Raw genomic sequence first — 14,745 nt, forward strand, 5'->3', positions numbered from 1 at the left:
AATTGTTATTAGGTTAGGTACCTCTATTTGTTAACCTATAGTATTTGATAAATTGTTTTTAGGATAAAAATCGCTAGTTGGATCGCAAATCCGGTTGAAATTCTTATGTTAATGTGGTATAGGATCGGCACCGACATCACCCTAGTATCGGAAGACTACCGAAACTACCACTTGGGTTCGTCGCAATGTACAAATTCATGCTTGATGCCATTTTCAACGGTGGTAAGATAAGTTTTTAGGTTGAGCCACACTTTAAATATAGAACTAAATTCGCGGCATACTTTTTACAAAACAATAGAAATATAACTTAATAATATTGTAAATACACAAAAAAACAATAGGTGAATCTAATAATAATATGGTGTGCATTCTGTATCACATGATTGCATTCCTATTTATTTATATACTAACAGAGTCAATTACAAGGCTTTGTCATAAAAAAATATTTTGTAATTTTAAAAACTGGCAATCTCGTTCAATTATGAGTAGTATAACATAAGTAAAAACTAACAAAAAACGACATATAGTAAGCAAATTGTTTTATATGCAAACAAAAAAACAATAGGTGAATCTAATAATAATATGGTGAGCATTCGTGTATCACATGATTGCATTCCTATTTTTTTATATAGGCTACTAACAGAGTATTTCCTAAATTCTAAATGGCACAACGCTTCGAGGTACATTTGTGCATTAAAAACAGGATCTTAAATAAACACAACATGACGTCATACTGTGACGATATAAGCGCTATTACTTTGGGAGATGTCTGCAAACGTGCAACTAATGTCGAATTATAAAGGCGACAAGGCGTTGCGCCGAGCGCCAACAACTGCGGCTGAAATGCAAACTTTAAATTAGATTTAGAGAGGGTCCCAGTCAAGTTATAATTATAACAAGTCAATAATTGCAAGTGAAGCCCTTTGTCACAAATTAGTATCTAACCATGTAGCCTTTCCTTATGCGTTAAACTTTGTTATGTTGTGATTTGCTGCTAGTAGTAATTGGGACAAACGCGAGTGGGCCACATCTTTCAGTGCTTTGTTATCAGGTAGAGCGCTAGATGTGTATTCTCGATTGTCAGATATTGAAGCAATTGATTATAATTAGCTGAAGCAGGCATTGTTAAATAGATATGACCTCACAGAGGAGGGTTATCGCTCAAAATTCCGTTCTGCGAAACCTCAGTCGGATGAAAGCTCTATGCAATTCATCGTGCGCTTACAAAATTACCTGCAAAAATGGGTTGAAATGTCTGGTTTCTCTACGGAATGGAAGGAAGTTCGCGATTTGTTTATAAAAGAACAGTTTATAAAATCGTACTCTAAGGAACTTTCAGTTTACTTGCGTGAACAGGCGCCGAAATCATTGGAGTTGCTAGCCACGGTAGCGGATCGATTTCTCACTGCACATGGGAAAAACTTGTCAATTTCAGCTAGCAGAAATTTACCGCAAGCTGATCAGCAGGGTTATGACGTATGCTTTAATTGTAAACAACATGGGTATTTGGCGAGAGAATGTCCACGGTTGAAAGGGGATTCCAGCAATTTAAGAAAATGTTTTATTTGTGACAAGACTGGGCATTTGGCGAGAGACTGCAGATCACGTGTGGCGCCGTCACGGCCAGTTAGCAAAGCGGAGGAGCTGGTTCAACCTCACTGGATAATATTGGCAAATCAACTTCAGAAGGAAACGTACAGCCGTTTGTGTCGCCACAAGAAAAACCCGTGGAAGATCATATGGTTGACACTTTGCGTGATACGAGCTGCACTGGAGTTGTGGTTAAACGGAAATTTGTTGAAGATGGTTAACTGACAGGACACAGTGGTTTTGTTACGCTGTTGGACTCTAGTACGGTTGAGGAGATGTGGCTCGAATTCGTATCGATTCGCCATACTTTAAAGGAGACGTGGGTGCGTTGTGCTTGCCAGACGCCTTGCACGATTTGATAATAGGAAACGTACCGGGTGCCAGGGACCCTGACGATCCCTATCCAATGTTGAACGAAGGTTGTGCCGCAAAGACTCGTTCACAGAAAGCGCAGCGGGAGCGCAAACCATTAAAAATACCGCACAAAACGACGACACAACTTTGCAAGCCTTAAAAGAAATGGATGAAGAAAGGGTCAAAGGTGAACAGGTTACTGTGTTTGGAATGGATGAAGGGTTACTGTATAGGAATTATCAGCACCCAAAAGTTAATGGTGGAAGGTGGATCCGGCAGCTGGTTGTGCCAAGTAGCTTGCGCCGGAAAATAATGGAGCTCGCTCACGACGCCATGATGGGAGGACACATGGGCATTAAAAAGACGACTGATAAAATCCTTTCCTGATTTATTTTGGCTTGGTCTCAAGGATGACGTCAAGTGGTTTTCTAGGTCGTGTGACATATGCCAACGAACAGTGAGCAAAGGTAACGTTCCGAGGGTGCCGATGGAAAAGATGCCCCTGATTGATGTACCTTTCAAACGTGTGGCAGTTGATTTGATTGGCCCAATCTACCCAGCGAGTGAGGACTGTCACCGCTTTATACTTACTCTAGTGGACTATGCGACTCGCTATCCAGAAGCGGTTCCATTGAAATCGATCACAACCGAAGCGGTGGCGGAAGCTTTAGTTGATATGTACAGTCGCCTCGGAATACCCGATGAGATTTTAAGCGACTTGGGAACTCAGTTCATATCGGACTGTATGAAGGAGGTGGAAAGACTGTTAAGAATACGTCATTTGACAACAACTCCGTATCATCCGATGTGTAACGGGCTGGTGGAAACGTTTAATGGAATATTGAAGAGAATGCTTAGGCGCCTGTGCTGTGACCAACCTAAGCAGTGGCTATATACATAAAGATACATAAACGCGCTGTTATTTGCTTAACGTGAGGTGCCGCAAGAATCTACAGGCTCCGCGCCGTTTGAATTTCCATATGGGAAGACTGTCCGTGGACCCATGTCTATTCGTCAACGGAACCCAATGTGCGAAGCAGCTACAGGTATGTTTTTGATTTAAAGCAGCGTATGGAGGACACATTGAAAATTGCTCAGACGGAGCTGGAAAAATCACACGAGCGGTATAAAAAGTACTTTGACAAAAAATCAAAGCTCAGAAAGGCGATAAGGCTCTCGTGTTGTTGCCAACGGATAACAACAAACTGCTTATGCAGTGGAAGGGTCCATTTGTTGTGCAAAAGAGAACCGGACTTGGCGACTACGTGCTGGATGTTGGGGGAAAAGGAAAGACGTTTCACATTAATTTGTTGAAGCAATACATCGCGCGAATTGACGACCCAACTGATAAGCCGAAAAATGTTGGTGCGTGTTCGGCGACGCTGACGGATGAAGTAGAAAATGATGACGATTTACTCGAGCTGTGTTCATTTTCCGAGAAAGGAACTGTGGACGACGTGAGTTACGGCAAAAACCTGACGGACACTCAGGTATCAGAGGCAGCTGCACTGGTTAAGAATTACAGCAGTGTGTTTCGCGACGTACCTGGCAACATTAACTTTGTGCAGCACGAGGTAAAGTTAACGGATGAACGACCAGTTCGGTCCAATCTTTACGCCGTCCCATACAAGTTACGCGACAGTTTAAAGAAAGAAGGACATGGACGAAATGCTACGGTTGGGCATAATTAGACGATCCGATTCAGCATATGCCTCCCCCCGTGGTGGTTGTAGCGAAGAAAGATGGGACTAACAGAATTTGTATAGACTATCGGAAGTTAAACAAAGTGACAATACTTGACCGAGAGCCGATGACGACAGTAGCGGATGTTTTCCAAAAACTTGGAGGTGATCGTATCTTTACAAAAATCGATTTGACGAAGGGCTACTGGCAGTTCCTGTTGCAGAGGATGATATAAAAAAGACCGCGTTTGTGACCACCGAAGGAAGTTTCGAGTTTCTTAAGATGCCGTTTGGTATGATGAACTCCGGTGCCACATTTGTTCGGGCCATGAGGATTTTGCTGACTTAACGTGGAAAGTTATATCCACTCTATACGACGTGGGAGGAGCACCTGAATGCTCTAGACAGCTTATTCCAGCGACTTCGTGATGCAGGTGTCACTATTAAGCCATCGAAGTGCGTGGTTGGTACAGATAACGTCGATTTTCTGGGGCACAGCGTTAACCAGGGCGTTATCGGACCCCAGAATGACAATGTACAAAAGATTAAAGTTAGATCGTTTCTTGGGCTCACCGGATATTACCGGGATTTTATTCCGCAGTATGCAGCGGTTGCTTCTCCCTTAACCGACCTGATAAAGAAAGGTCAACCGAATGTGGTGAACTGGGGAGATGCACAGGAGGCCGCATTCCGTTCACTGAAGGGCAGTCTGTTAAACGACCCCATACTTCATTCGCCTGACATCACTAAACCATTTGTATTGCGCACTGATGCGTCCGACTAAGGTAGGTATGTCCAACATTTTATTATAGTGGGCCGCATTAACACTTGAAATAATTTAATGGGCCGCAGAACCTATTACGTTTCAAGATACAGTATTGCTCTTTAGAGTTATAACGGGCCTTTAGAGTTATATATATATTTTTTTACCCATACTATACAATTAGTGCGCCCCTAAAAGCTGACTGGAACATTTTAGTTGGGCTAATATTGAACGTTTAACTTTATGAGTCGCCTTAACTGAATGATGTAACAGTGTACTATATATCGTGTGTGATGTGCTTTGTTGTTTTCGTTTCGCAGTGTTTTTCGTTGTGTTCTAATTTGTTAACTGTTAACAAAAATTTGGATAATTTCTCTTGAATTGGGGTGATGTCACAAATTAGTATCTAACCATGTAGCCTTTCCTTATGCGTTAAACTTTGTTATGTTGTTTACGAATTGCCTTCATGTTACGTCATAATGCCCCAAAAGTGGCGTGATGTTTACCGGTTAAAACCGGTCATTCTACATTAAACGTGGCGGTGAAAACACGTGTGTTTTATGCGGAATAAAATGAAAACCAGAAAAACAGCCGGAATAAAATGTATGTGTAGTTTCAATGACAGTGTTGTAAATGCCGCTTGCAAGTTGATTTTACACATTCCTTGTATTAGCTTTAACTATTTAGCAAACGTTATTTTTGCGAAAAATGTTAATGAGATGAATATCAATTTTAGCGATTTTCACCTATAACTGTCTTAACGATATAAACTAGAGGACACACTCTTCAAAAACTGTCTTTGTTTTGGTTTAAATTAATTCATAAGAGAAAAATTCAAAACTGCTTCAAATATCACCTTTGTAATTAAACTACGCCAACAGCAATTCATTTTTTCGTTAAAAAGTTGAAATTTTCACACTAGCCTTGTATTTAATAAAGGTACCCAGCAAACATTTTTGCCGCTACAAGTGAGTTTAATGGATAGCTAAAGCCTATAGGCTTACAAGAAATGTGTCAAAATTGCAACTTATTAGCGGCGAAACTTGCGGGGATGGTACACTGATTAAAGTTGATGACTTGACTAAAGTGCTTTTTTTTTTTTTTTTTTTTAGTTTTCATTGTTTTCAATTGGCTTGACTTGATTTCAGTCTTTCGGGAAAATAAATTCACTTGACGTAAGTCTTTTGGACAGATGACTTTGTGTTAAACTAAAGTGTTTTTATTAAGCATTTTGTAAAATGGCGCCTTGAAACTGCAATGTACGACTTGTCTGGTTCGCAGTGCAAGCCTGTTTATTCCATATACTTATTCTTGAACATCGAGCGCTACTCGCGTTTTGCTCCCTGTTTATCTGATAAGGACAACTTCGTTTATAATGCCTTCAGTTCGGTGATGTTGTTTGTTTAAATATGTTCAATTTTACAAACTATATTGACGCATAAATTACCCTGATTCGGTTTTATCTAAAAATATTGGATTTTCCTGCTTATCTTCATGTAGTTCAACAAAAGTAATGTAGACAGTGTATTACCATAGATGTTAAGCACAACTTACATGTAAACATTATTAGTAACGCCACAATATCTATAAGATACTTCAAACCAGCGTCCTTCATTTACTATTCAGCATTTTTTTTGAGGGTATTTATAAAAACGCTCGACTTTCAAACATTATTGGACCTGCATGAAGCTGTTTTATGAAGTTACAGGGTGTCGGACTGAACAGTCTTTGATTAGCTGATTTTTTTATACAAAGATTGTTTATACATAGGCTTAATCCCGCCCGGCGTCCAGATAAACACACCTAGCTGAAGTTGGCCAGAGCAGGTTACAAAACTAAGAATTAAAAATTTTAATTTACCAATGTGTTTTTAACAAATACAATCACACTTGTAGGCCATAACTGTGTTATTGTTCTTCATGGGATTTGCGCACCATGTTTGACTTTTAAAATATACAACAACAAAACGATCAACTGTTCACGTCATAATTGCAGTATTGTCATTTTGTTGTTTTTTAAATTGGCTAACAACCATTAAAATAGCGTCCATTGACGCCATAATGTTATTAAGATAAAGTTTGCTTTGGCCCTGAGAAGTTTCGTTATCTTCAGTTGTTTGCGTACTATATATTTTCGTAGAAAGCCAGGTTAAAAGTCTGGTTAAATTTATAAATAGCGCCTGCAAAATAGCGCAAAACATTTTCAGTCAAAATAGCGGAAGCGACAGATGCGATTTGTTTCATGAGAAGCTAGAATGTAAACTTAAGTAAAAAATTGGAGCGTGCATGTAGGCTAAATGTGTATTCTTTTATCATGCCCTTCTTTCGTAGTGATAATGATAACAGCACCCATTTTATAGTACACAGAATGGCTGCGGAAAGGCTTGCCGAATTCATAGTAATTTTTACGCTATAATCATATAATAAAATAAATTTAATACTATTTCTTGGGCCAGTCGAGTTCGGCTTTTATCTGGTATCGCCGACATTCCTCGAATTGATAAACCGCCTCGAGGTACGTTAAATCTGCTGCTGACGTAAGTCAACAAATTCTTCTTTAAAACGGCCTCGTCAGACAGCGAGCGTTAATAATTAACGCAACGGAAATGAATATTGTGCGGCGAACTTAAGTTATTCATTTAGGTTTACCGTAATACTTGCAGGAAGGTTTATTTTAGAACACGCTGGTTAGTATTTCAATTAAGGCTAGGGGCAATATTGCAACATGTATGTAACATGTTAAAAAACGGTTTTCCATTAACTGTTAGCGTAATACTTGTAGGAAGCTTTATTTGAGACCAAGCTAGTTACTCATTGAAACATGGCTTGGGCAATATCGAGCGCTGGTCTAGAATCCTACCACGGGGTTAAAACAATTATTAAGGCAACGCACATTGTTTGAGTTAGGGTGTCTGTTAGTGTTTGGGTGAGGGTGGGTCGAGTTATATTATTTAATAATACTGCTTAACCTACCCAAACGCTAACCCGCTTCCTAACCAAAACAATGTTCGATGTTGTAGAATTCTAGACCAGCGCCCATTTATTTAATGTTTAACATGTCAGTGAACTTTTTACGTAGCCTAGTAAGAAGTTAAATCCGATACAGAAAAAGGTATCATTTGGAACGTTTCAACTAAATCTTTATTCTTTTCAACAGACAAAATACTTATTCGAAACGTTCAAAATGATATCTATGCTTTTGTATTAGCTTTGATATTCTACTACGTCTTACTACAAGCTCCAACCAATATGCTCCTAAGTTAACGGTTTTACATACACCTATACACCTTTTCCGCAGTAATTGCAGAAAGCTTTATTTCGAACCAATTAGTAATAATTAAAATGAGTTTACAAGCTATACTACAATATGTGGTTAACATGTTGTTAGCATCAAGCGTTTGGCAATGGCTTGCTCTTACCGTTGTACTTTTATATTTCAACTGGAAAAGAAAACCACATCCGAAATTTCCACCTGGACCTAAAGGACTTCCATTCTTCGGGGTTGTACCATTCTTGTCTTCAGCACCAGCTAAAGACTTCAAGAAATGGAGTCTGGACAAATACGGCCCGATAATGTCAGTGCGCTTTGGAATGGATGATGTTGTGGTTCTCAATACATTTGAATCAATTCACCAAGTAAGAAATGTGTAAGAGGTTAACAAAGTATTCCTTTTAAGAAAAATTGCTGTCATATTGGTAATGTTGGGTTTGTTTATTCAAATATATTGACGACACCTTTGCTGGCGAAATATATAAAGATCTTTTTTTAGGTATAAAGATCTTTTTTCTTTATTTATTTTATCACGTTTGTTAAAATTAATAGATTTTCTCACCGTTCTCGAAGCAAAACCGCCATGAGCAGCTAAAACAAGCGACGCCAAAAACAAGCAAATACAAGACGCGGCAGCGGGCCTAATGGCGCTGTCGGCTGCTATCGCGGAATCATAACTCCTAAATTGCTAGCTTTACCAGAGTATTCTGCTGTCTCTAAAACACAGGATAAGATAATTTTAAAGGAAGATATATTTCGCCTGCACTGGCATCGTCAGTTCTTGTAATAAAGTAAAATAGGCGGCATATACATAGCGAAGTAGCCTAATAGGAAAATTAATAGGTTATTATTTATCAAAGTATACCTTTAGGCAGAATTACTCCCATATTGCCAATTGTATGTTTATTTCAATTCCGTTTAGGCACTCGTAAAAACGGGAAACGCAATCTCCGATAGACCGTATATTGAGTTATTTCAATATAGCAAACAACACGGCATTATCTTCAAACCATATGGCGACGACTTCAAGACTCAGAAACATTTTGCTTTGAAATACTTCAGAGAGTGAGTTTAAGATGCTTAAAGACCTTAAACATATTTTTTTTTTTGAGAAAGCCGTTAGTCTATCTGTATGAAGAAAACAAACTTTTTTAGTTCCTAAAGCAAATTATTATTTATTATGATTTATTGGAATAAGTTCCTATACGACTGTGATTAGTTCAGTTACTCCAATCACATATATAAATTTATTTTGACCCATCTATTAACATACTTTACGAATATCGAATCCATGTCCGAAAAAATCGTCAAAAATGTAAATTTAAAAGCACTGCCAACACAGTCGTATGGAATAAACAGAAAAACAAACGTTTTTAGAACGTGTTAACTTATCAAAAGCAATTTTTAACCATTTTCCAGAAAAGGTCTGGGTAAAAAGGAAATGGAACGGATGATAAACGATGAAGGTGACATCTTTGTCAGTCGTTTGCTAAGGAAAGCCGGAAAACCTTTGAAGATAAAGGTAATAAATTGTTATAGATATATTGTTATCAAATTCACATTAATGTAGAAATGAATATGGGACAAAGGAAATCACCTTGGTCTTAGCAAGATAAAAGTTGACCTAATTTCATAACCAATAACAGTGGAATAGTCTAGCAAAGCTAGAAATTTAGGTCAAAATCTAATAAAAGATATTCAAAGATATATATGTGTTTCGCCAGCAAAGGCGCCATAGGTATATCTTAATTCGAATGAATCAAAGAGATTTGATATCATTGAGGAAGGAACGACATAAATAAATTATGTAGTGAGGCTATTTTAGACTATGCTTTAAAAAATATTTTTCTTAAAAAAAATCGAGCATGGTCCTCGATAGGGAGGTCTGAAAATATCGTATCGCATTCGATACCCGCTGTCGAGTTGTAGTATCGAACTCGTAATTAACCGAAGCTGAGTAATTGCCCATTTGATATCCATTTCATTTAGGAGTTTCATCCAAGGTTTTCGGCCCGATGCAGTGATTTCAATTTGACAAAATATATATAACTTAACCACCTAAAGGTACCTAAAATTCGTATCACTAAAGAAAATTATGATCTTATAGCAGGAAAATATCTTCAAAACGTTTAACGCCATTTATTTTAAGCTTAGTAATGACTTCATATATAACAAACATATCAAACATTGGACATCCATAGTCCTTTAAACCGAGGCTTATTATCATCATATAAAAATTGTATTTTTTTCAGGAATATTTCTTTGGAATGGCCGCGAACGTTATTACGCAGTTAACATTCGGAAAGAGATTCGCATACGACGATCCAGACTTTTGCAAAGTTTTGGAATGGACAAATTCAGCGTAAGTAGAGTTATTGGTGTTAGATCAAACTTTACTTAAGTTACATTTTTTTTCTTCTTGAACGCAATTTTAAGAAGGCAAAAAATATTCAAATTCCTTTACCAGCCTTATTAGTTATTACTGACCTTGTATTGACTAAAGCCTGTGTTTATAACTTTTTCTCGCAACATCCCAAATACTGAGCACAAATAACAGAGAAGCTTTGGCGACCCTATTCTATTGATTCGAATTTTTAAAAGTGAACAAAAATAAGGCAAATATCACAAAAAATGAAATTAAAATTTATGTATGCCATGTCGTGGTATTTCTCCAACAGTTTTTTTTATATTTTGACAAAATCTTGTTCTGCACCGATTTTAATAAATCTAATTATTTGAAGTACTGCAGTCGGCGACCCAACCAAATAAACGGCAACCTAATTTTGGGTCGCCAGCAAAAAGGTGGAGAAACACTGTCTTATGTCATACATTTGTAAACGCGATGGTAATCAATCGTCCAGATTTATATCTACGACCTTTTGCCGTCGTTGCTTGTTTACCAAGTTCATCATTCCTTTTCTTTCTTTTAGATCTTGTACAATATACAGTACCATGAAATATCGTTATGTTAGTTTAGTGTTATGTTTTTCCATAGGCTGAGTGAAATGCAGCATTCTTTTAAGCCGAAAAAGCCCTAAACCACTACAGCCCCCTTATGTTTTGTAGATTTACTCATCCGAAGCATGTATTTAACTGGAATCTGATATTGGTTTGGGGATTTTTGAGCAAAATCTATCCGTTTTCAGAATCTCAGCGTTACCGAAACGAAATTGCAAGGAATGTAGCAGGTAAAACAAGTCTCTGTTCAAACCCATTTCAGCTGTTGAAACCTTGCTTTATTGATCTTTAAGATTCCATGGAAATATACATAGACGAGTTAAGAAAAAAGTTCGATCCAAACAACATTGGGAGCTTTGTTGAAGCCTTCCTTTATGAGCAAAGGCACAAAAAGCAATCGAAAGAGCAAGGTTTTAGTGTAAGACGTTGTGGAAACTTTATCCTAAATTCATTTGCTTGTTTTTTGTATAATTTTACTATAAATACAAGAGAAAATGTATTTTTTTATTAAAATAGAAAATTGTTGATTCTTTTTTGGGAAACGAAACATATAAAATGGTTAAGTATTCGTTTAAGTCTTGTAATAAACAAACATTCAGGAAAATCCCATTTAAAGCAGGGCTGAGTCGGAGTCGGACGCGGAATTTGGGATTCGGCAGACTAGGTTTGTTTTAATTGAGTCGGACTAAGGACTCGAATAAGACTACGTATACCTGCCCCAGTCTCGGGTCCGACGCGCGCATGCGCAATGTATATACCGAATTTCGAAACCGAAAAGGCAGAAAATTGTATTAGCAAATCGTAAAATATCTTCCAACCATGTATTGTTGGCGGATGAGTTATATGACACCCTATGAGTGGATTGCTGAATAACCATTTTAGTTAGGTTTCTGCAATCTTAATTTAACGTTGAAGACCTGTTGCTAGGGGTAATCAGGCACTGGCTCGTAAGGCGTTGGGCGACGCCTGCCTAAGCCTTATACACGACGAAGAGACCGACCTATTTCCACGTTTCCTTTATTATACCTGACTCCATAGAGCAGGCCGCTAAAATAGCTCCCCTTCACTTTTCGAACTCCAGTCATAGTAGCTTTCACTTTTGCTTGTTGGATGTCCATGAACACTGGTCATGTGCATTGTGACGTCATACCGGGTTAGGAGGTGGAATAATGCTTGATAAAGGCTACAAGATCTGAACTCGGGTCTCGATGGAATTTGAGTGGAGAGGGTGTCGGGGTATGTTTTAGGCCTGAACCAGACTCTGAAGTCGCACTCGCATTATTTTAAACCGGCTCCGAAAAAAAAAAACGATCAGTAGAAAAGATAGCTTTGTGATTAGAACCTTTCTTTCGTGATTAGAACCCTCCGAATACCTGGCTAAAACGCAGCCTAAACAACCCTATCATTTCAGGATATTCAACTGAGAACAACTTGTCGTGATTTCGTGGTAGCTGGATCAGATACAACTAGTACATCTCTAGCTTGGCTACTTGTTTATTTGTTAAATTTTCCGGAATATAAAGAGAAGATACTAAAAGAAGTCGACGATGTGTTAGGTAAGTTTTACTGATTCAAGAACACTCTGTTCTCATCTTTGCTGTTGGATCGACTCCCTTGACAGTTTTAGAAGACCTGGGGACCTCAATTAGAACAGGTTTATTGTTACAATCATATACAATTTGGCGAAATTTTTACAGTGACGGATTGTTTTATAACTCAACAAGAATGCCCACGTTTTCGCCAAAAGCAACAACTCAATATACTTAAGGTTTTTTTGCGTCATTACGAGTTTGTCATCCCACAAAAGAAAAATGTATTGCGATCATATGGTGCAATAATTGAAAACCAAAAATGACATTAACAACACAACAGGAATTTATTTAATTCGGGTTTACGAATCTAAATCAAAGTGGTCTAAATATAGGGCTGAATTAAAAATATATTTTATAGCGGTATATTTTATCTACATTTATATTTTATTTTTTTGTTATCTGAATTGTCTAATTATGTATAAATATTGTTACATAAAGTTCAGCAAGTATCGCAAAACGGGTGTTCGGTGGTCCAATAGTTATTTAGTGTTTATTAGACCAGCCTTCGATTGAAAACAAGAGTATTGATGAAACCCTCATCAATCTTTTAATTTTTCTCTAAGGCAAATGTCACCAACACGTTCTTTTAATTTTAATTTTTGGTAAATATCAAAATTCTATTATCGGTATCGAATTAAAATGTCAAGTATCGGATATCCCTATATAGATATGGTGATATCAAGTCACACTACCTAATAACAAATTTTACTGAAATCTTGACCATGCCAATGAGCCAACTGATTACCCTATTTAGGATAAATGCGACCATTTACAAAGATTGTCAGATATGAGTCTGGTGCTTAAATAAACCCCATACATTACAGGACAGTCTATTCGTCCTTCGATGTCACACAGACCGAACATGCCAATAACATGTGCCTTCATTCAAGAAGTGATGAGAATTAGAACTATTTCACCGCTTGCTGTTGCCCATCTTACAACAACAGAGGTTAAACTCGACCAATATGTCCTTCCAAAAGGCACAAAGGTAAGTCGTAACGCTAATATAGCGACACGTTAATAAAAACCTTAAAATTTGGATAAAAGGATAAAAGTCCAAAGATTGATTTGCAGTTAGTGTGAAAACAATCTTACAAAACAATTGCTGATAACAGTGTATTAAATACAGATAAATTCTGTATTGCATAAACTGTGAACTGGACTCCCGCCGTAAGACTGAAATAACAATAGCATCAACGTAAAAATAAAACACAGTTCGAAATAAGGCCGAAATATACGACTACTATACCTAATAATCGTAATACCGTCTAAATCGACTAAGTCCTAAATATTTCTGAAAAAAGACCTAAATGATCAGAAATCGCGCCCAACATTTCACCATTTCTAACCCATACCATCGTCCCCTACTAACCCCAAACAGGGACAAAAACGGCTCAAATCTAGCGACGCCCACCGACGCCGGTCAAACTAGCGCGTCTAAATTATAACTTCAAAACAGCCGATGCCCCGATCGCCCCGTAACCTACAGTTTCAGGCTTATTTAGGCCTTTTACGACAGGTTTGTGTATTATTCAAACAAAAAGATTTGACTTGGACTGAATTTATTATCCAAAGACTTGACTTGGTCATAAGTCTTTTAGGCAAATTACTTGACTTAAAAGTATTTGGCATAAATGCCTTGGTTAACACGAGGTGTTTATTTATTAGTTTTTGTAAAATTTGGTTACATATCCCAATTTTATGCATAAAAATATTTAAGTTCTCTTGCTATACGTTGTGTTTTTATTTTTAAATAAGTTGTGGCGAGATTTAGTTTACTAATTGTATGAATTTAATGTTAACTTTTATGACAAAACTTCCATTGGAATTGACTTGTGATTTATTGAAAAAGGCTTGAGTTGAAATTAAGGAAGTTTATGAATGAATTGACTTGGAGCGATTTTAAAACGACTTGTATACGACATTGCTTAAGACTATATGCAACGCAGGTTTTCCCCAACCTATACGGATCACAAATGGATCCCCAAACATGGCCCAATCCGGAGCACTTCAATCCACACCGTCATATCGACGAGAACGGAAAATTCGTCGCTTCCAACAAGATTATCCCGTTTTCAATCGGGTCCCGGTTTTGCCTCGGCGAATCGCTAGCCAGGGTCGAGATCTTTATCATTTTTGTGAAGATCCTACAGAAGTTTCACGTTTGTTCTGGAACAGATCACCTGCCTCCTATGGACAACGAGATCGTGTCGGCAGTTGTTTCACCGCGCGAATGCGTCGTTAAGTTACAAGCTCGCAATTAAAGACGTGCAATAAATGGGAAAAAATGCAAATTTCGTTGAACATTTGTTCCTAATGACGTATCGTGAAAAAAAAAACGAAAAACGTTTAGTGTTACCCAAATAAAGTATTTTAATTACGCCTTACTTTCTTGTAGTTGTAGCTCTCAATAAACGACAGTTAATGTACTTTTCGTACATACAGGAGACTTTGTATGGCAAGATTCCCGAAAAAAATATTCCATGTTTAGAAGCAAAATTGCCAGAGGTTGTATTTAGACGAAGAATTAATGCTT

General features: G+C 37.6%; 1 pseudogene; it reads left to right on the forward strand.

Annotated features, from left to right (window-relative positions):
- Positions 1-987: 987 nt before the first annotated feature.
- On the forward strand, positions 988-14,473 carry LOC146141635 (uncharacterized; annotated as a pseudogene).
- Positions 14,474-14,745: the final 272 nt, after the last annotated feature.

The sequence above is a fragment of the Ascidiella aspersa genome, chromosome 5 (genome assembly GCF_963924565.1).
Source record: "Ascidiella aspersa chromosome 5, kaAscAspe10.2, whole genome shotgun sequence".
NCBI lineage: Eukaryota > Metazoa > Chordata > Ascidiacea > Phlebobranchia > Ascidiidae > Ascidiella > Ascidiella aspersa.